The sequence below is a fragment of the Heptranchias perlo genome, chromosome X, assembly GCF_035084215.1.
Source record: "Heptranchias perlo isolate sHepPer1 chromosome X, sHepPer1.hap1, whole genome shotgun sequence".
NCBI lineage: Eukaryota > Metazoa > Chordata > Chondrichthyes > Hexanchiformes > Hexanchidae > Heptranchias > Heptranchias perlo.
In genome coordinates this window covers 25,569,013-25,590,717 of record NC_090370.1, presented here as the reverse complement: position 1 = coordinate 25,590,717, position 21,705 = coordinate 25,569,013, and the positions used below count along the sequence as shown (strand labels likewise).

The 21,705-nt window shown below is 41.7% G+C and overlaps 1 long non-coding RNA gene across 2 annotated transcripts in view; it reads right to left on the bottom strand.

Annotated features, from left to right (window-relative positions):
- Nucleotides 1-13,826, bottom strand: part of LOC137307107 (uncharacterized) — a 40,250-nt gene extending 26,424 nt beyond the window's left edge. Inside the window, exons 1-3 of one of the 2 annotated variants that reach the window (XR_010959039.1) lie at nucleotides 13,801-13,826; nucleotides 9,325-9,937; nucleotides 7,558-7,653 (exon numbers count right to left, since the gene is read on the bottom strand). This is a non-coding gene — a long non-coding RNA (uncharacterized lncRNA). Of the gene's footprint in view, nucleotides 1-7,557; nucleotides 7,654-9,324; nucleotides 10,392-13,800 lie in introns of those variants that run through there. The other variant, XR_010959038.1, reaches the window with a different exon arrangement.
- Between the last annotated feature and the right edge of the window lie 7,879 nt (nucleotides 13,827-21,705).

The window sequence follows — 21,705 nt, the reverse complement described above, 5'->3', positions numbered from 1 at the left end:
ATTTAGTTCCCAGGGGCAAATGTTCATAGTGTTCCCCTCATGTGACACAGGGCGGTGTCTTACATTTTCTTCTGGATACAACCTTGTGAGAATTACGCCTTCAACTGAACAGAATTCCTCCTTCCCCCTGAGCAATCTCTGTCCGCGTGAAAATATATTCTGTCGATGAGGTGGCTTTGTTGCTCGGCATCCAAAGGAATTGAATTGAAAACTGACCAACGAGTTATATTTACAGAGAAAAGCAACTAAAGTGGGGGAAATAAAAAGCAGATTTACCGCATACTTTGAGAAAGAAACAAAGTGGAAGAGAAGAAGATTCAATGACGAAAAGGCGGGGGAAATGTAAATGACATAAGTAATGAAACAACGATGGGTGGAGCCGAAGGGGTGGTGCGGGGAGAAGGAGAAGTGAGGAGAGAGGCACAGCGAAGTCCAGATGTACAATAAAGTTTCCTGTACACTAACAAAGACATCTTGAGATTAGGGTCTGTGTTTAGAGAGGGGTCTCAATTCAGAGTATGGCCCTGATGCAGTGGTGGTCGGTATTCAGTGTCAGGCTTTGTTTATAAATAGATATCTCAGATGACTTTACAAAGAATTCGAATGCACGCAGATTGTGGGAGAGAGTGCGGGTTGAAGAGAAGATGGAGGAAAAGCCTTTTGAATAAATCGGTTTTCTTTTGTGTCCACATGAGCGGCACCTCAGAGCAACTCTGCCAATTCAGGGACTTATTCAGAACACCGGCTCTCACAGCTACATTGATACACCACCTCCCACCCCGCTTCCTGTGGGGTCTGTGTTCCCAGAGTGGGGACAGTTTTCAGAGTGGGGGCAATGTTCAGTTTCGATCTGTTTTCAGTGTCAGGCTTTGTTTGTAAATAGATATCGGAGATTGCTTTACAAAGAATTCAACAGCGCGCAGAAGGTGAGGGAGGGACAGTGCGTGGTTAGGAGATAGGTGGAGAAAATAACATTGAAGAAACAGGTTTTAAATGGGTTTTTGATGGCACTTGAATGGCAACTTAGAACAACTTTATCAGTTCAGGGACAATTGAGGATGACTTTCATTACCGCACGAAAAATGTTCGGGTCTGAGCAAAACATAACAATTCTACCTGAGATCTGTAGGTCCCAGGGGTGAATGTTCGGAGTGTTTCACCTGATGTGACACAAAGTCCTATCTAACAGTTTGTTTTGGACAGAGTATTGTTTGAATTCGAACTTCAAAAAAACAGTTACCTCCGTTTCCCCTGAGCAATCTGTGACCCTTACGAAAACGTATTCTGTTGATGAGGTGGCCTTGTACCTTGGGAGGCAAAGTAAGCAATTCAGTTGGAAAATGACCAAAATATTTCAGTTACTGGGCCAGGATGGTAAAAAGGGGAAATAAAAAGCTGATTTAAAGAAGATTTACAGAAAGAACTAACTTGGAGGAGAGGAGAATTCAGAGATGAAAAGGAGAGGGCAATGTAAATGAAATATGCAATGGTGCAAAGTTGGGTGGAGCCCTGGGGGTGAAGGAGAAGTGAGGAGAGAGGAACAGCATCGTCCAAATGTAGAATAAAGCTTCCTCTGCACTAACACAGAAATCTTCAGAGTCGGGTCTTTGTTCAGAGTGGGGTCTGTGTTCAGAGTGGTGTCTATGTTCAGAGTGGGGTCTATGTTCAGAGTGGGGTCCATGTTCAGAGTGGGGTCTATGTTCAGAGTGGGGTCCGTGCTCAGTGTGGGGTCCATGTTCAGAGTGGGGTCCATGTTCAGAGTGGGGCCTATGTTCAGAGTGGGGTCCGTGCACAGAGTGGGATTCGTGTTCATAGTGGGGACAGGTTTCAGAGTGGGGACAGTGTTCGGAGTGGTGTCTGTGATCATCGAGGGGACTGTATTCAGAGTGGGGTCTATGTTCAGTGTCAGGCTTTGTTTGTGAATAGATATCTCTGATTGCTTCACAAAGTATTCAACTGCGTGCAGATGGTGAGGGAGTGTGCGGGTTAAAGAGATAAATGGAGGAAATACCTTCTAAGAAAAGGGTTTGAAACAGTTTTTTGAAGGCACTTGATTGGCAGCTGAGAGCAACTTTACCATTACCGGTACTAATAACGACGACTTTCATTACTGGCACGAAATATGTTGGGCTCTGAACTCCAAATAGCAATTTTACCTGAGATCTTTAATCTCAGGGGTGAATGTTCAGAGTGTTTCTCCTCATGTGACACAAGGTCCTGCCTCACAGTTTGTTTCGGACAGAATATTCGTTGAATTCGAAATTCAACAAAACAGATACCTACTTCCCTCTGAGCAATCTCTGTCCCGTATGAAAATATATTCTGTCGATGAGGTGGCTTTGTTCCTTGGTGTGCAAAGTAAGGAGTTCAGTTGGAGAATGACCAAAATGCTTCAATTACTGAGTCAGGCAGGTGAAATGGAAAAATAAAAAGCAGATTTAAAAAAAGATTTGCAGAAAGAACTGAAGTATTGGAGAGGAGAATTCGGGGATGAAGAGGAAGGGGGAATGTAAATGGCATATATAATATTCCAAAGGTGGGTGGAGCCACGGAGATGAAGGAGAAGTGAGGAGAGAGGAACAACATCGCCCAAATATAAAATAAAGCTCCATCAACGCTAACACAGAAATCTTCAGATTGGGTCTTTGTTCACAGTGAGGTCTGTGTTCAGAATAGGATTTGCGTTCAGTGTGATGCCTGTGTGCAAAGTAGAGTTTATGTTCAGAGAGGGGTCAGTGTTCAGAGTGGGGCCTGTGTTCAGAGTATGGTCTGAGTTCTGAGTAGTGTCTTTGTTCAGATTGGTGTCTTTGTTCAGAGTGGGGTGTATGTGTGCAGAGTGGGATTTGTGTTCAGAATGTGGCCTGTGTTCAGAGTATGGTCTGAGTTCCGAGTAGTGTCTTTGTTCAGAGTGGTGTCTGTGTTCAGAGTGGGACCTGTGTTCAGAGTATTGTCTGAGTTCCGAGTGGTGTCTTTGTTCAGAGTGGGGTATGTGTTCAGAGTGGGATTTGTGTTCCGTGTGGGATCTGTGTTCAGAGTGGGATTTGTGTTCAGAATGTGGCCTGTGTTCAGAGTGTAGTTTGTGTTCTGAGAGGAGTCTGTGTTCCGTGTGGGATCTGTGTTCAGTGTCAGGCTTTGTTTATAAATAGATACCTTAGACTAATTTATAAAGGATTCATCTGCTTGCATAATGTGAGAGAAAGTCCGGCTTAAAGAGATAGATGGAGACAAAGCTCTTTGAAGAAACTGGTTTTAAAACAGCTTTTGAAGGCACTTGTAGACACCATAGAGAAATTTTATAATTCAGGACATAATAAGGACATCTTTACATTACTGGCACTAAATATTTTAAGGCCTTAACTCCGCACAGTACTTTTATCTCAGGTATTTCGGTCCCAGGATTGGATGTTGATCGTGTTCCCCTCATGTGACACAGGGCGGTGTCTCATAGTTTGTTCCGGATACAATTTTGTGAGAATTACGCCTTCAACAAAACAGAATTCCTCCTTCCCCCCGAGCAATCTCTGTCCCGTATGAAAATATATTCTGTCGATGAGGTGGCTTTGTTGTTATGAATCCAAATTAAGGAATTAAGTTCAAATCTGACTAAAGTGTCATATTCACAGAGAAAAGCAACTAAAATGTTGAAAATAACAAGCAGATTTACAGCATACTAAGAGAAAAAAATAAAGTGCAGGAGAGGAAGATTCGATGACGAAGTTGAGGGTGAAATGTAAATGAAATATTTAATGTTACAATATTGTGTGAAGCCATGGAGGGTGAAGGAGAAGTGAGGGGAGAGGAACAGCATCGTCCAGATGGACAATGAAGTTTCCTGTACACTGACAAAGACAACTTCAGAATGGAGTCTGTGTTCAGAATATGTTCCTTATGCAGTGGTGGTCGGTATTCAGTGTCAGGCTGTTTATAAATAGATGCTCAGATGACTTTACAAAGAATTCGACTGCACGCAGAATATGGTAGAGAGTGCAGGTTAAAGAGAAAATGGAGGAAAAGCATTTTGAAGAAATAGGTTTTCTTTTGGGTCCACATGATCTGCACCTCAGAGCAACGCTGCCAATTCAGTGACTTATGAAGAACACCGGCTCTCACCGCCACATTGATTACAGCGCCGCCCACCCCACCTCCGGTGGGCTCTGTGTTCCCAGAGTGGGGACAGTCTTCAGAGTGGGGGCAATATTCAGTTTCGATCTGTATTCAGTGTCAGGCTTTGTTTGTAAATAAATATCGGAGATTGCTTTACAAAGAATTCAACAGAATGTGAGGGAGGGACAATGCATGGTAAGGAGATAGGTGGAGAAAATAACATTGAAGAAACAGGTTTTAATAGGTTTTTGACGGCACTTGAATGGCACCTTAGAACAATTTAATCAGTTCATGGACTATTGAGGATGACTTTCATTACTGCACGAAACATGTTCGGGTCTGAGCAAAACATAACAATTCGACCTGAGATCTGTCGGTCCCAGGGGTGAATGTTCGGAGTGTTTCACCTCATGTGACACAAAGTCCTATCTCACAGTTTGTTTTGGACAGAATATTGTTTGAATTCGAACTTCAACAAAACAGATACCTCAGTTGCCCCTGAGCAATCTGTGTCCCTTACCAAAACGCATTCTGCTCCTTGGTCTGCAAAGTAAGCAATTCACTTGGAAAATGACCAAATATGTTTCAGTTACTGGGTCAGGCTGGTAAAATGGGGAAAATAAAAAGCTGATTTAAGGAAGATTTACAGAAAGAACTTAAGTGGAGGAGCGGAGAATTCGCGGATGAAAAAGTAGCTATGAACCATACATTCGTCATAAGCCTCAATTTTCTGTTTCATTTTAATCTCTATTTCTTTACTCATCCAGGGAGCTCCAGCTTTGGGTGCCCTTCCTTTCCCCCTCGTAGGAATGTGTCGACTAAACAGACACAGAATGATCTGAGACTGACAGCACACCCATTTTAAACAGACACAGAATGATCCGGGACTGACAGCACACCCCTTTTAAACAGAGACAGAATGATCCGGGACTGACAGCACACCCATTTTAAACAGACACAGAATGATCCGGGACTGACAGCACACCCCTTTTAAACAGACACAGAATGATCCGGGACTGACAGCACACCCATTTTAAACAGACACAGAATGATCCGGGACTGACAGCACACCCCTTTTAAACAGACAGAGAATGATCCGGGACTGACAGCACACCCATTTTAAACAGACACAGAATGATCCGGGACTGACAGCACACCCATTTTAAGCAGACACAGAATGATCCTGGATTGGTTAAAGGAAAGAAACAGAAAGAATGAATAAACGGGTCATTGTCGGGTTGGCAGGGTGCAACTGGTGGGGTGCCGCAGGGATCAGTCCTTGGGCCTCAGCGATTTACAATCTATATTGATGAATTAGATGAAGGGACAGTGTAATGTGTCCAAGTTCACTGACGATACAAAGCTCGGTTGGAAAGTGAATTGTGAGGAGGACACAAAGAGTCTGCGAAAGGATAGAGACAGATTAAGTGAGTGGACAAGACGGTGACAGTTGGGGCATAATGTGTGGAAATGTAAGGTTATTCACTTTGGTAGGAAGAATAGAAAAGCAGAATATTTTAAAATGGTGGGGGACTATTAAATATTGGTGTTCACAGAGACTTATCCTTGTGCAAGAAACACAAAAATGTAGTATGCAGCTACAGCAGCTAATTAGGAAAGCAAATGGCATGTTGGCCTTTATTGCAAGGGGGTTGGAGTACAAGAGAGAGGAAGAATTATTAAAGCTTTAGTGAGACCTCACCTGGAGTATTGCGTCCAGTTTTGGCCTCCTTATTTAAGGAAGGGTTTCCTTGCCTTGGAGGCGTTGCAACGAAGTTTCAATAGATTAATTCGTGGGATGAGAGGGTTGTCCCATGAGGAGAGATTGAGTAGATTGGGCCTGTACTCCCTGGAGTTTAGAGCAACGAGAGCTGATCTAATTGAAACATATAAGATTATGAGGGGGGTTGACAGGGTAGATGCTGAGAGATTGTTTCTGGAACTAGGGGGCATTGTCTCAGGATAAAGGGTCGGCCATTCAAGACTGAGATGAGGAGGAATTTCTTCACGCAGAGTGTTTTGAATCTTTGGACCTCTCTACACCAGAGGGCTGTGGATGATGAGTCATTGAATATATACAAGGCTGAGATGGATAGATGTTTGAATTGTGATCAAATTCCATCCTATCTCCTCTCAAACTTCCTTTAACAGCCTCGGGTGCCTTATCTCTGAGTTCAGTGACTTATCGACCTCGGCTATTAAATTCAGATACAGATCCGTCTCCACAGTTGACTCGAAATATGGTCCCACATCCTCCTCTGGTACAACAACATTTTCACACCTGCCATCACTTTTAGAAACAAAATAAAATAAAATATTTTGTTTCTCCCCAAAACCTCATCCACCACAGCCCAGTCTTACAGATACTGGATCATATCTCCCAAGATTCTGACTTTCCAAATGTATTTGGAATGATTTGTAGATTCTGAGACATAACACACAACCTGAACTCCAATTCAGTGGAATGTTGACCCGTTCTCGTTTTTCTTCGCTTTTCATATCAAGTTACTTCTCCTGTCACTACTTCAAAACCTCCTTCCGTTTTCCTGCTAATAACTTTTCACTATTTCATAAATCTTCTGTTCCTGCTCCAACAGTTTTATTATTTCCACTCTCTAGTCTCAGATCCGGATATTTCACACGCTCCAGTCCTATCAGGTGAAACCCTCCCACTGCTCCATGTGCTCAGTCTGTCAAACCGTTGTTGTTTGTCGGTTCAGATCGTAACCATCCCTTCCCTTCTTCCTGAACTCACCCTGGTGTCCCAAAAACATGAACTCTTCCCTCCTGCTCCAGCCCTGCAGCCGCACATTGACCTGCCTCATATTGTCCTCCTTAAGCAGCCCAGCGCAAAACAATCCAGAGATCACCACCTTGAGGCCTTGTTTTTCAGTCTAGAGCTCAAATATTAATATTCCCTCTGTAAACCTAGCTCTTTCCTTGTTATTGGTTGCGGCCATGACTATTTACTGCTCTCCTTTCCTTCCCAGAGATGGTCCCACCTGTTCCAGGAAGTTAGTCCCTCTGACATCAGGAAGGCAACTTACCAATTGGGACCTGTTCATGGCTGCAGAAGAGTATGTTTATTCGCCTGACTATAGAATATCGCACCACTATCGCTCCCCTATCCCTGTGCCCAACCTGCCTCTCATACCTGCCCCACTCGGAGTGTCCCCTTACTCCCTGGTGTCAAACTATTACTCAGGAAGACCATCCTGAGTCCCTGTCTCTATCCACCTTACAGTCCCCAACACCAGTTATCGAGCGAACAGTTCCAGTACTGATGTCCCTCCACCTGAGACTGCACACTGCCCCATTAGATGTTCACTCACTTCCCTCTATCTGCACAGTATCTGCTCGGTTTTCTCTTCCTGATTGAGCGGCAGGTTCTTGTTCGTGATCTGAACCGTTTATCAGGACACAATTGATATTTTAAGGCTGTTCTGAACCAACCGGTGTCTATTCTCATTCTTGTTGATGATGTTGGATCTTCTCCCCTGTTTGGACCTTCAGCCATGGTGGTGACAGGCGTTCCAAGATCCTGATGCTCTGTAATGAATAGATTAATAGGAGGGTTAGACAGAAATATTAAAATAAGAAGGATAAAACGTCGCCTTGTCGCGATATCAAGTCCCTCCTCCCCCATCAGTGGAACAACTGTTCGCTCTGGAATTGAGCATTTCCCGACTGTTCCCAACAACTCTCCACATCGGGTGCGGCACAGACAGCTGCCCAGTGAAACCCAATGAGTCCCGCTGATCTCCACAACCCAGTTCCAGACGGCCGAGATTCTTCACTGGGAGCATCAATTGGTAAGATTTACTCACAGTGCAGGCCAACACTGGAATTATTCTGAGGGAGTGAATATTCTGGAGGGCAATTTTGAGCGAGGTGATGAATTAAATAATCCTTCACTCGGTTTTACCCAGTCTGGCGCTATTGTATTATTTTATTCACAGATTTGTTTTAATATTTTTGATTTGTTGAGTTTTGATATTAAATTCTGGCATTTTATGAACCTGATATCTATCTACATACACAAGATGGAGCTGGGTGTGATTTCTCTGCTCTCTATGGGTAGTGACATTGTCCGTGTGTTCATGGAGATGTGTTTTGTTTGATGCTTCTATTTGAATATATTTACCATATCTCTCATGGTATCAGCACCTAACTAATGAGCACTGGAGGAGGTAAGGAATTTTATACCATTCAATAATATTAGCACTAATGTATAATGTTATGAATCGTGTAACTTTAAACAGGTGTTGCACATTTATTTTTGGAGCATCTTTAGGGGTCTTCCAATCTCGGAAAACACCACAAATATATAATTTGTAAATTTGACTGCTGTTTTACAATCATTATTCCCAATTGTGTGTGTGCCTCGCTGTGTGTGCGCACAAAGGCAAGAGCAACCAATCAAACTATTAGTCACCGTAATTTCCTGTCCACACTGTGGAAATGTCAAAGAGATTAATCTCGGACAGTAATTTCATCAAACTATAGTTGAAGTTATTCTCTGGCATTAATGTACAACCAAGTTTGAGACCTTGTAAGATGCAGTTATCTGTTGTTTCATTCACTCTAACACGAGTGTAATAAAAGAAGAGCAACAAAAACTTACATTTACATGTACACTAATTACATTAGAGTTATCAAACACAAGATTAATTTGAGTGCTCAGTTATTTTTTTATATAAAGCCGAGGGAACGGGTCCTCCCACCTGTTGGTAATTTCAGTAGTTACTTTCTGTATAAAGATTAGTGATGGACCCTCCGACCTGTTGGAAATTTTAGCAGTTATTTTTTGTGCAAAGATTAGTGATGGACCCTCCTACCTGTTGGTAATTTCAGTAGTTATTTTTTGTGCAAAGATTAGTGATGGACCCTCCTACCTGTTGGTAATTTCAGTAGTTATTTTTTATGTGAAGATTAGTGATGGACCCTCCTACCTGTTGGTAATTTGAGTGAATATTTTTCCATAAAGATTAGTGATGGATCCTCCTACCTGTTGATATTAAAAGTAATTACTCAAATTCCTAAGATTAGCGATCAGGAACCACCTATCTGTGTGAAAGATGGTTTCAGCCCTGAACCGGTTTCCCTTTAAAACATTCCTGAAGTTTGTTTCTGTTTGCACGGAGCGGCCTTTCTTTCTTCAGTTGAACCAATTTAACAAATAACATCCTCAATAACACATTTTAGAAAAAACTGAAGTACCTGCTCTATTCCTCCACCAAATTCCGATTAAACCAATTAATTATAATTCATCAGGAACAAGTTTTGTCTCCGATGTTGCTCCTATCCTGTGATTGGATGGCGTTTAGTCCTCCCTCGGGTTACCATCGGTTGATTTTCCAAGGACCCAGCAGAGAGCGATTCTTGGCCATTGCGAATGTGTTAACCCTTTACTGAGCTGAACTGTGTGTTCGATCTGTCTTTGATCAGTTCAATAAAAGTGCACCGGGAACGAAACATTTCAGTGAGTAAAACGAGCGAGTGTCAAAGTTAAAAATAAATGCTTATAGAGTGAGAAAGGCCAGTTTCCCACCCGTGTTCACTGAATATCAAATTCTAACATGGGGAGGAGGCACATCTGGACGAGGATGGTGTAAATCTCCAGAGTTCATGTTCCTGCTTTCCGTCCTGTAACCGCTTTAAAATGTGTCTCTGGGGAGATTGATGGGATCCATGTTGGGATGAGCCCTGAAATTCCCGGAGTAAAGTCGCCGGCCTTCAGTCAGTGTCTGAGCGAACAATTCGTGAATTGTTCCATCCGCGAGGAATGGAGAGCTTGCTCCGCCGGGGAACATATCTGACCGCGGGAAGTCGGCTTTAGAAAAGAGGAAGGGGCAGAAAAAGTTAATTAAAAAAACAAATTGAAACAACATTAACCTGACCTTGATCCCGCAAGGATTTTCCGCCTATCAATGTCCGTTTAGATTTTGCAAATTATATCCTTGTTATTTCATTACAACCAATCGAGTAAACGTTCCTTGCTTTATTTTAGCAAGTTGCAAATTGTGAATTTGATCTGATCCTTGTTGTGAGATTCAGAGCTCCGCCCTCTGTGAAAGCTGCTGCCAGACATCAGGATGGATTTCAACACAAACATTCCTCATTTGTTTCAGAACAGGGAAGGCCTTTCTGATGGAATCTAATCGAACCGGGTTGACAATTCGCTGCCACGTCAATTGTGAACGAAGTTGGTTGTAAATTTTACTTTTTCTCTTCTGGTTCCAGGGAAGTTCAGTAAAACAGATACTTGGTTCGAAATAAATAGTTACATTTGCATCAGCGTCGTTGTTTGCTAAAAGTCCCATCGATTTTCTGATGTTTGCGCTTTCAACCCTGGGGCCAAAATCCAGTATTTCGTCAGTGAACTGAGGAGAGGCTGTTTCTCCAAGTGAGGACATTAACCATTTAACGGCCGAATCAAACTGTCGCTGAGCATCAATCACCTCAATCACTGGGGGAATGAGTACTGACTTTCCACAGTTACATTTATCACAGTAAATATTCAGCAGATAAACCAGTTACATCGTTAAATCCGGAAAGGGCCATTCCTGTGCTGTGATTGGTATAAGGATTGGATTTCCCTTATTTTCAGGGGGTTCACAGACAGAAATAAATAGCCCCTCCCCGGGATGGAAGTGTCTGAAGAGAGAAAGTTTTTGACGACAGATTCCGAGGGACGAATTTTTGTGATCAATCCCAGGGACAGATTGTGATGATAATTCCGAGGGACGGATTGTTGTGATCAATCCGAGGAACAGATTGTGGTGATAATCCCGTGGGAGAGATTGTTGTGATCCATCCCAGGGACAGATTGTAATGATAATTCCGAGGGACGGATTGTTGTGATCCATCCCAGGTACAGATTGTAATGATAATTCCGAGGGACGGATTGTTGTGATCAATCCCAGGGACGGATTATGGTGATAATTAAATACTCTGTTAAATGGACAGTTTGGGTAAATGGTCAATTAATATAGCATAAAATACACTGTTAAATGGACAGTATTGGTAAATGGTCAGTTAATATATCATTAAATACACTTTTCAATAGACAGTACTGGTAAATGTTGGATTACATATCATTAAATACACTGTTCAATGGACAGTGTAGGTAAATAGTGGGTTTGTATATCATTAAATCCACTCTTAAATGGACAGTGTGGGTAAATGGTGGGTTTATATATCATTAAATAAACTGTTCAATGGACAGTGTGGGTAAATGGTGGGTTTATATATCATTAAATACACTGTTCAATGGACAGTGTGAGTAAATGGTGGGTTTATATAAATTTTAATTCCACTGTTAAATGGACAGTGTGGGTAAATGGTGGTTCATATATCATTAAATACACTGTTAAATGGACAGCGTGGGTAAATGGTGGGTTTATATATCATTAAATAAACTGGAAAATGGACAGTGTGAGTAAATGGTGGGTTCATATATCATTAAATAAACTGTTAAATGGACCGTGTGGGTAAATGGTGGGTTTATATATCATTAAATACACTGTTAAATAGACAGTGTGGGTAAATGGTGGGTTTATATATCGTTAAATACACTGTTAAATAGACAGTATTGGTAAATGGTCAGTTAATATATCATTAAATACACTTTTCAATAGACAGTACTGGTAAATGTTGGATTACATATCATTAAATACACTGTTCAATGGACAGTGTAGGTAAATAGTGGGTTTGTATATCATTAAATCCACTCTTAAATGGACAGTGTGGGTAAATGGTGGGTTCATATATCATTAAATACACTGTTAAATGGACAGTGTGGGTAAATGGTGGGTTTATATATCATTAAATAAACTATTAAATGGACAGTTTGGGTAAATGGTCAATTAATATATCATAAAATACACTGTTAAATGGACAGTATTGGGAAATGGTCAGTTAATATATCATTAAATACACTTTTCAATGGGCAGTACTGGTAAATAGTGGGCTTATATATCATTAAATCCACTGTTCAATGGACAGTGTGAATAAATGGTGGCTTTATATATCATTAAATACACTGTTAAATGGTTCGAAATAAATTGTTGCATTTGCATCAGCGTCGTTGTTTGCTCAAAGTCCCATCGATTTTCTGATGTTTGCGCTTTCAACCCTGGAGCCAAAATCCAGTATTTCGTCAGTGAACTGAGGAGAGGCTGTTTCTCCAAGTGAGGACATTAACCATTTAACGGCCGAATTAAACGATCGCTGAGCATCAATCACCTCGATCACTGGGGGAATGAGTACTGACTTTCCACAGTTACATTTATCACAGTAAATATTCAGCAGATAAACCAGTTACATCGTTAAATCCGGAAAGGGCCATTCCTGTGCTGTGATTGGTACAAGGATTGGATTTCCCTTATTTTCAGGGGGTTCACAGACAGAAATAAATAGCCCCTCCCCGGGATGGAAGTGTCTGAAGAGAGAAAGTTTTTGACGACAGATTCCGAGGGACGGATTGTTGTGATCAATCCCAGGGACAGATTGTGGTGATAATCCCGAGGGACGGATTGTTGTGAACAATCCCAGGGGGAGATTGTGGTGATAATCCCGAGGGACGAATTGTTGTGATCAATCCCAGCAACAGATTGTGGTGATAATTCCGAGGGACGGATTGTTGTGATCAATCCCAGCAACAGATTGTGGTGATAATCCCGAGGGACGGATTGTTGTGATCAATCCCAGGGACGGATTATGGTGATAATTAAATACTCTGTTAAATGGACAGTTTGGGTAAATGGTCAATTCATATAGCATAAAATACACTGTTAAATTGACAGTATTGGTAAATGGTCAGTTAATATATCATTAAATACACTTTTCAATAGGCAGTACTGGTAAATGGTGGATTACATATCATTAAATACATGTTCAATGGACAGTGTAGGTAAATAGTGGGTTTATATATCATTAAATCCACTGTTAAATGGACAGTGTGAGTAAATGTTGGGTTTATATATCATTAAATAAACTGTTAAATGGACAGTGTTGGTAAATGGTGGGTTTATATATCATTAAATACACTGTTAAATGGACAGTGTGGGTAAATGGTGGGTTTATATATCATTAAATACACTGTTAAATGGACTGTGTGGGTAAATGGTGGGTTTATATATCATTAAATACACTGTTAAATGGACAGTGTGGGTAAATGGTGGGTTTATATATCATTAAATACACTGTTAAATGGACAGTGTGAGTAAATGGTGGGTTTATATATCATTAAATACACTGTTTAATGGACAGTGTGGGTAAATGGTGGGTTTATATATCATTAAATACACTGTTCAATGGACAGTGTGGGTAAATGGTGGGTTTATATATCATTAAATACACTGTTCAATGGACAGTGTGGGTAAATGGTGGGTTTATATATCATTAAATACACTGTTCAATGGACAGTGTGGGTAAATGGTGGGTTTATATAAATTTTAATTCCACTGTTAAATGGACAGTGTGCGTAAATGGTGGTTTATATATCATTAAATACACTGTTAAATGAACATTGTTTGGAAATGTTCCGTTGATACATCATTAAATACACTATCAAATCGACATTGTGGGTAAATGGCGCGTTTATATCTCATTAAATCCACTGTTAAATGGACAATATGGGTAAATTGTGAGTTTGTACCTCATTAAATACACTGTTAAATGGACTGACAGTACCTTTACTGATTGTCGAGCTGATACTTCTGACAGTATAAGTTTTGATTATAGAGCTTATGCTTCTGAGAGTACCTGTCTTGATCAAAGAGCTGATGTTACTGAGAGTATCTGCATTAATTGTAGAGCTGATATTATGAACAGTATCTGCACTGATTATAGAGCTGGTATTACTGACAGTATCTCTGCTGATCATACAGGTGATATTACTGAACGCACCTGTACTGATTATAGAGCTGATATTACTGACAGTATTTGTATTTATTATCGAGCTGATATTACTGAACGTACCTGTATTTATCAATGAACTGATATTACTGACAGTACTTCTATTGATTGTCGAGCTGATATTACTGAAAGTATCTGTGCTGATTTTATCGAGCTTAATAGTGACAGTATTTGTGATGCTCATAGGGTTGTTAAATGACAATGTCTGTGTTGATTATAGAGCTGATATTACTGACAGTATCTGTGCTATTATGGCGCTGTTACTGACTTTATCTCGGTTCAATATAGCGCTGATATTACTGACAGTGTCTGTGCTCAATAGAGCTCTGCTTTACTGACTGTATCCCTGTTCAATATATGGCTGATAATTCTGACAGTATCCCTGCTCAATATAGGGCTGATATTACTGACAGTATCCCTGCTAAATATAGTGCTGATAATTCTGACACTGTGTGATGATGAAAGAGCTGGTGTAATCAAAATATTCATTGAATGACATGGAATTTTACAGCTCAGGAACAGCCCATTTGGCCCAACAGGTCTTTGCCTGGATTTGTGCTCCACACGAGCGTTCTCCCACACCATTTCATCGCACCCTATTAACTTATCTTTCTATTTCTAGCCCCCTCATGTATTTTTCTGCCTTCCCCTTAAATGCATCTGCACTTTTCGCCTCAACCATTCCACGTGGTAGCGAATTGCACTTTCTCGTCACTCTCTGAGCAACAAGTCTCCCCTGAAATCCATCTTGGTTTCATTGGAAACTTTCTTATCTTCATGGCCTTTATTTTTGGACTGCTCTCAAGGGGAAATATCCTCTCCAGTTCTAGCCTATGGAACCCCTTCCGAATCTAAAAGACCTCTATCAGTTCACCTCTCCGTCTTCAACTGAATAGAGAAAAGAGACACAGCCTGTTAAATCTTTCCTGATATTGTTGGGAAATAATGCATTGAACAAGTGACGCCAGGAATGAAAGGAAAGTAATGCCAGGAAGGAACAACCAGGCCATAATATTCCCCCCTAGGACCGGATTAATGCAGGCAATCTCGGCACAATCAAGAGCAGGGAACAAGGGGTACTTAAAACATCACCAATAAAATGCCCGGAGCCGGCAGGCTGTGTTTGTGCATTGCTGCGGTTCAAGCAGAACAGTTCGAACGACTGCACTGTCAAACTCACAGATTAAAAAAACAACCTTCTGTTCAAGCGTTGCCTTGTCCTGCCAGGTAGGTGCGGGAGAACTGCTGGGACTCGCCCGGCAGAGGCGGAGACTCCGAAACGGCGCCAGAGATTGCGATGTTCTGACCTGTGTCACTGGTTATCGACTGAACAATAAGATTCTTATGATAGCGTGGGTTTGTTTGGGGGGTGAATTGCGATCCAGAATCCTGGACACATCAGGTTAGCATCTCGGCAGATACAAAAAGCATTAATTTCAGGACCTTAGTATTTAAAATCTGCAGATGCAGAATCTCTTGTGCTGAACTTTTAACCGTCCCCGAAATAAAATCGCAGGTTGGTTTCAGGGTTTCACTGTTTAATTCTGACTGGACACAGGGTGCAACAATGGGTGTGTTTACTAAACTACATTTAACAAAGTTTACCTTCGATTCTCTTGCACCGATTATCTGATCTTTGCTCCCCTGGAATTCTGCGAAGTACAGAACCGATGGAGCTCAGCCTTACATAAAAACAGCCAGTCAGAGCCCACTTGGTTCGAGTACAGTGTAGACACATCCCGACGAGGGGGAAAGGAAGGGCACCCAAAGCTGGAGCTCCCTGAATGAGTAAAGAGATAGAGATTAAAATGAAACAGAAAATTGAGGCTTATGACGAATGTAACGTAGAGAACCAGGCTGAATACAGAAAGAACAGAGGAGATCTTTAAAAAAGGAGGGAATTAGACGGGCAAAAAGAGAGATTCAAGAGTAACTTTCAAAGGGGAATTGGATTAAAATTTTGAAGGAAAGATTTACAGGGATATGGGGAAAGAACACAGGAAAGGGACTAAGTTGATAGCTCTTTCAAAGAGCCAGCACAGGTATCATGGACCGAATGGACTCCTGTGCTGTACCTACTATGATACTACGATGCATCCATTTAAGTGGAACGTACAAACCCTCCAGTGCTGAAGTCATTGTACAGAAACTCTGGTTAACCTTCGCATTCACCAAATTCCGGAATTCATAGTCCAGCACATGTTTAAATAGAGGAACATCGGAACAGGAGTAGGCCATTAAGCCCCTCGAATCTGTCCTCCCATTTAATTAGATCATTGCTGCTCTGTACCTGAATTCTATTTACCTGCCCTTGATCCATTTCGCGTGATACGCTTACGTAAAAAATGCTGCAGCTATCAGTCTTCAAAATTTCAGTTGAACCAGAACTCACAACCTATTGGAGGAGGGAATTCCACATTTACAGTAAACTTTGTGCAACAAAGTCCGTCCACATTTCACTCCTGAACGGCCGAAGGCCAATCTTAATATTTTGCCCCTTGTTCTGGACTCGTCCTTGACAGGAAATTCCTTCTCTGTATCTAATGAGTGTGAGGTATTATATTTTAGTCGGGATTGATCACAACAATCCGTCCCTCGGAATTATCACCACAATCTGTCCCTGGGATTGATCACAACAATCCGTCCCTCGGAATTATCACCACAATCTGTCCCTGGGATTGATCACAACAATCCGTCCCTCGGAATTATCACCACAATCTGTCCCTGGGATTGATCACAACAATCCGTCCCTCGGAATTATCACCACAATCTGTCCCTGGGATTGATCACAACAATCCGTCCCTCGGAATTATCACCACAATCTGCCCTCAAACACTTCCTCTATTCGGACACTTCCATCCCGGGGAGGGGCTATTTATTGCAGTCTATGAACCCGCTCAAAATGAGGGAAATCCAAACTTTATACCGATCACAGCACAGAAATGGTCCTTTCCGGATTTAACAATGTAATTGGTGTATCTGCTGAATATTTATTATGATAAATGTAACTGTGGAAAGTCAGTCCTCATTCCCCCAGTGATTGAGGTGATTGATGCTCAGCGATAGTTTAATTCGGTGGTTAAATGGTTAATGTCCTCACTTACAGAAACAGCCTCTCTGCAGCTCACTGACGAAACACTGGCTCTTGGCCTCAGGGTTGAAAGCGCAAATATGAGGAAATCGATGGGACTTTTAGCAAACAATGTTCCTGATGCAAATGTCACAATTTATTTCTAACCAAGTATCTGTTTTACTGAACTTCCCTGGAACAAGAAGAGAAAACGTAAAATTTATAACCGACTTTTTTCACAGTTTTCGTGGCAGCGAATTGTCAACCCGGTTCGATTAGATTCCACCAGAAAGGCCGCTCCCTGTTCTGAAACAAATGAGGAATGTTTGCGTTGAAATCCATCCTGATGTCGGGCAGCAGCTTTCACAGGAGGCGGAGCTCTCAATCTCACATAACAAGGATCAGATCAAATTCCCAAGTGATGAACTGCTAAAATAAAGCAAGGAACTTTTACTCGATTGGCTGTAATGAAATAACAAGGATATAATGTGTAAAATCAACACGGGCATTGAGAGACGGACAATCGTTGCGGGATCAATGTAATGTTAATGTGGTGTCAATTTGTTTTTAATTAACTTTTTCTGCCTCTTCCTCTTTTGTAAAGCCGATTTCCCGCGGTCAGATATGTTCCCCGGCGTAGGGAGCTCTCTGTTGCTCGTGGATGGAACAATTCACTAATTTATCGCTCAGACACTGACTGAAGGCCGGCTATTTTACACCGAGAATTTCAGGGCTTATCCCTTCAGAGACCCCACCAATCTTCCCACAGACACATTTTAAAGCGGTTCCGGGACAGAAAGCAGTCACACGAACTCCAGAGATTTACACGATCTTAGTCCAGCGGTGCCTCCTCCCCATGTTAGAATTTGATATTCAGTAAACAGGGGTGGGAAACTGGCCTTTCTCACTGGATATGCATTTATTTATAACTTTGATACTGGCTCTTTTTACTCACTGAACCGTTTTGTGCCCGGTACACGTTTATTGAACTGATCAAAGACTGATCGAACACACAGTTCAGCTCAGTGAAGGCTTAACACATTCGCAATGGCCGATTATTGCTCTCCGCCGGGCACCTGGCAAATCAGCCAACAACTCACCTGACGAAGGAGGAAGCCTCCGAAAGCTTGTGATTTCAAATAAAGCTGTTGGACTATATCCTGGTGTTGGAAGACTCCTTACATTTGTCCACCCCAGTCCATCACCTGCATCTCCACATCATATTATAATTACCAACAGGGAGGAGGGTCCATCAACAATCTTTATATAAAAAGTGACTACTGAAATTACAAACAGGGAGGAGTGTCCATCAACAATCTTTATATAAAAAGTGACTACTGAAATTACAAACAGGGAGGAGTGTCCATCAACAATCTTTATATAAAAAGTGACTACTGAAATTACAAACAGGGAGGAGTGTCCATCACTAAACTTGAAATAAAAAGTAAATACGGAATTACGAACAGGTCGGAGGGTCCCATCACTAAATTTAAATAAAAAATAACGACTGAATTACAAACAGCAAGGAGGGTCTATTACTATTTTTAATATAAAAAGTTAATACTGAAATTACCAACAGGTAGGAGGGTCCATCACTAATTTTTATAAAAAAGTAACCACGGAAATTACCAACAGGTAGTGGAATCCATCCCTAATCTTAATATAAAGAGCAGCGACTGAAATTACCAACAAGTAGGACGGTCCATCACTAATATTTATCGAAAAAGTAATGACTGAAATTACCAAAAGGTAAAAGGGCAAATCACTAATATTTATGTAAAAAGTAACTACTGACTACAAAAAGGTAGGAGAGTCCATCACTAATCTTTATATAAAAGTAACAACTCAAATTACCAACAGGCAGGAGGGTCCATCACTAATCTTTATATAAAAGTAACAACTCAAATTACCACCAGGTAGGAGAGTCCATCACTAATCTTTATATAAAAAGTCACGACACAAATTTCGAACCGGTAGAAGAGTCCACACTAATCTTCATATAAAAAGTAACGACACAAATTACCAACAGGAAGGAAGTTCCATCACTAATCTTTGTATGAAAAGTAACTACTGAAATTACAAATAGGCAAATGGGTCCATCTCTAATCTTTATATAAAAAGTAACCATTCAAATTACCAACAGATTGGAGGGTCCATCAATAATTTTTATATAAAAAGTAACTACTGAATTGCAAACAGCGAGGAGGGTTCATCATTAATCTTTATATAAAAAGTAACCACTGAAATTACCAAGAGGTAGGAGGGTCCATCACTAATCATAGAAGAATCATAGAAGTTTACAACATGGAAACAGGCCCTTCGGCCCAACATGTCCATGTCGCCCAGTTTATACCACTAAGCTCGTCCCAATTGCCTGCACTTGGCCCATATCCCTCCATACCCATCTTACCCATGTAACTGTCCAAATGCTTTTTAAAAGACAAAATTGTACCCGCCTCTACTACTGCCTCTGGCAGCTCGTTCCAGGCAATCACCACCCATTGAGTGAAAAGATTGCCCCTCTGGACCCTTTTGTATCTCTCCCCTCTCACCTTAAATCTATGCCCCCTCGTTATAGGCTCCCCTACCTTTGGGATAAGATTTTGACTATCTACCTTATCTATGCCCCTCATTATTTTGTAGACTTCTGTAAGATCACCCCTCGAACTCCTACTCTCCAGGGAAAAAAGTCTCAGTCTATCCAACCTCTCCCTAGAAGTCAAACCATCATGTCCCGGTAGCATCCTCGTAAATCTTCTCTGCACTCTTTCTAGTTTAATAATATCCTTTCTATAATAGGTTGACCAGAACTGTACACAGTATTCCAAGTGTGGCCTTACTAATGTCTTGTACAACTTCAACAAGACATCACAACTCCTGTATTCAATGTTCTGACCAATGAAACCAAGCATGCTGAATGCCTTCTTCACCACCCTATCCACCTGTGACTCCACTTTCAAGGAGCTGTGAACCTGTACTCCTCGATCTCTTTGTTCTATAAATCTCCCCAACGCCCTACCATTAACGGAGTAGGTCCTGGCCCGATTCGATCCACCAAAATGCATCACCTCACATTTTTATCGATGAAACTCCACCTGCCATTCATCGGCCCACTGGCCCAATTTATCAAGATGCCGTTGCAATCCTAGATAACCTTCTTCACTGTCCACAATGCCACCAATCTTGGTGTCATCTGCAAACTTACGAACTATGCCTCCTAAATTCTCATCCAAATCATGAATATAAATAACAAATAACAGCGGACACAGCACCGATCCCTGAGGCACACCGCTGGTCACAGGCCTCCAGTTTGAAAAACAACCCTCTACAACCACCCTCTGTCTTCTGTCGTCAATCCAATTGGCTACCTCACCTTGGATCCCGTGAGATTTAACCTTATGTAACAACCTACCATGCGGTACCTTGTCAAAGGCTTTGCTGAAGTCCATGTCGACCACATCTACTGCACAGCCCTCAACTATCTTCTTGGTTACCCCTTCAAAAAACTCAATCAAATTCGTGAGACATGATTTTCCACTCACAAAACCATGCTGACTGTTCCTAATCTGTCCCTGCCTCTCCAAATTATATAAAATTTCTGTAATTATATAAAAGGTAATTACAGAAATTACCAACAGGTTGGAGCATCCGGTCTTTCTCTCTCACACCCACTATTTCTCTGTCTGTAATATTCAGACTCTCACAGTCTGTCTGTCTGTCTCTCTGTCACCCTCCCCCTCCTCATTCACCCTCTCCGTGTCTCTCTCCCTCGACACTGTATCTCCCTCTTTCGTTCTTCACTCTCCCTCTTACTCTCTCCCTTTATTCTCCATTTTTCCCCACCTCCACCTCTACTCTCCACCTCTCTCATTCACTGACTCTCTCCCTTTCTCTATATCTCACCTTCACTTTCACTCTTCCCCTTTACTCATTCTCTTGGCCCTTGCCACTACACTCTGTGCCACTACACTCTCTGCCACTACAATCTCTGCCATTACATTCTCTGACCCATCCCCATCTCTCTGTCCCTCTTTCTCTGTCTCTGTCTCTCGCCCTCTGACCCATCCCCGTCTCACTCTCTCATAAGAACATAAGAAATAGGAGCAGGAGCAGGCCAATCGGCCCCTCGAGCCTGCTCCGCCATTCAATAAGATCATGGCTGATCTGATCCTAACCTCAAATCTAAATTCATGTCCAATTTCCTGCCCGCTCCCCGTAACCCCGAATTCCCGTTACTTTTAGGAAACTGTCCATTTCTGTTTTAAATGTATTTAATGATGTAGCTTCCACAGCTTCCTGGGGCAGCAAATTCCACAGACCTACTACCCTCTGAGAGAAGAAGTTTCTCCTCATCTCAGTTTTGAAAGAGCAGCCCCTTATTCTAAGATTATGCCCCCTCGTTCTAGTCTCATTCATCCTTGGGAACATCCTTACCGCATCCACCCGATCAAGCCCCTTCAAAATCTTATATATTTCAATAAGATTGCGTCTCATTCTTCTGAACTCCAATGAGTAGAGTCCCAATCTACTCAACCTCTCCTCATATGTCCACCCCCTCATCCCCGGGATTAACCGAGTGAACCTTCTTTGTACTGCCTCGAGAGCAAGTA